The sequence below is a fragment of the Cryptomeria japonica genome, chromosome 7 (genome assembly GCF_030272615.1).
Source record: "Cryptomeria japonica chromosome 7, Sugi_1.0, whole genome shotgun sequence".
Classification (NCBI taxonomy): domain Eukaryota; kingdom Viridiplantae; phylum Streptophyta; class Pinopsida; order Cupressales; family Cupressaceae; genus Cryptomeria; species Cryptomeria japonica.
The window spans coordinates 196,779,449-196,781,575 of NC_081411.1; positions in this window are offsets into that span (position 1 = coordinate 196,779,449).

Consider the following 2,127-nt stretch of genomic DNA (forward strand, 5'->3'; position numbering starts at 1 on the left):
ACCATTTACAAAAGAGGGCAAATCACACTTCAACCCTTGCAATCCCCTTGGTATTCATATACTTATTCCCTTTGGATTCGAATCTAGTGGATTCAAGCTCCTCTTTTGAATGTAAAGTTCGCCCAAGTGAAAATCATCCTAGTGACTTCCTTTCTCTCTCCTAGGTGGGCAGCCACTAGGGTTCAATTTTCCACTTTACATTTTGGTGAACTTGATGTATTACACATTAATTCTTATTTTTCATTATTAGATCTGAATAATTGCAATTTGAATATCAAGATTTCATTTCCAAGTTTGATCTTTTTGCAAATTTTAGAGGTTAATTGCATAAAACCTTAATTTTTCATTTTGAAGAAATTAAGCTTGTGAAGTGCAATATTTTAATTGCTTATTTCAGATCTGATTTCTATTTCGAAATTTCAATTCACATATGCCTTTTTTTCCTAAAAATTCAGTGGTTAAAAAAAAAACCCTAATTTTTGAGATCCTTCTATTTTTTAACTTTGACTACTCAATTGACCGATGCAGACATCTCCTAATCAGTTGTTTTTTTGGATTCTACAATAAAATCATAATATCTATCATCCTTGAAAATTTTGAAAAAAGTTGGTCTAACAATTATTATGTTTAGAAAGACAATATGTCTATTTTCCATTTTTAAAAATTGTTCATGATTTTCCGTGCTTCCACATTCGCATGGATTTGACACTCAATTTACACTCATTCAAACTTGAATTTAAATAAAATCAAATATATCTTTATAGGTTTTCAGAAGGATGTTCACCATGTTTCAATCCTTATTTTATTTCTATTGTTATTTGTTTTGAGCAATGGTTATTATTGGTTTCATGACATTCTACTAATTATCGTTTCTCTTATTCTTTTTCTTCTAAATCAAAGTAAAAAAAGTGGAGAGATATCAATTCTAAATTATTTTATTTACTTAGAATTTTTAATTTTAAAAATGTATAAGTTTTATTTTAGTTTGAAATTATTTCAAATTTTCTAATTTAAAATAAAATAATTTCAGTTAAACATGAATAAATAATGTAATTAAAATGAAATAATTATTCAATATTTTAATAGTAAAGGCTTATAATTTTATTATTTTAAGATAAATGTATTTAAAATATATAATTAAAATTATTATAGTTGACATTTAAAAAATAAAGTTTGAAAACAAATTTTATTATACAATATATATTTGTTTTTAATTTAATGAAGAAAATCAAACTCACATGATACAAATCAAAATGCAAAGAATCAACAACAAGAATCTATGACTAGCAATAAAAGAGGAATGATATACCACACAAAATGTTGATCTTGACAAATCATAAGAACAAGTGAAAAAAAGGAGCACCCCTAGTCCCTAATTTTTCTGTTACCTCCCTCATTCCTTCCACCATTCCTCTATTTTTCTCATTTCTCCTATGTTTTACTTTTATTAACCTTTATTTTTTATCATCTATATGTTTTTAACCTCTGTTTATTCTTTTTGAGAGATCATTCAAATATATTTTTTCTCATTGTTCTTTTCGGTATACTAGGGCATACTTTTATTTCTCTTTAACAAGATGTGAATTATGTTAGCCACAATGTTGTATAGACACCCTGAAATCAACTTTCTAGTTTAGGAAATAAATATTTGATAATTTCTTTTTTTTTTGATTGTTAATGGGCCAAAGCCGATAAGGTGTACATACCCTACCCCCTTGTGGGATTTGAACTTGTGACCTCTCTTTCAAGAGAACAAGTTCTCCACCACTAGGCCAACTTAGGATATACAAATATTTGATAAATTTAATAACTAATTAAATTAAATTTATTAGTTAATAAATTTTTAATCATTCTTATAATTAATTAAATTATATTTATACATTGGAGACTTCTCAATTATTTCCTATCAATCCACATGACATCAAACTTACCATTCTAATTTGCCATCCAAAATCATCTTCATAACAAGACTACATTTATTTAATTCTTGAGGAATCTACACTTGAATGTACGGTCATTCAAAGTTGAAATTCAAAGAAAAACAAGAGGAAAAATGTGGTTTCCACTTTATCTAAGTTTGAGAAGGTACAAAATGTTTGTCATTTTCTTATCTTTAAATTTACACCC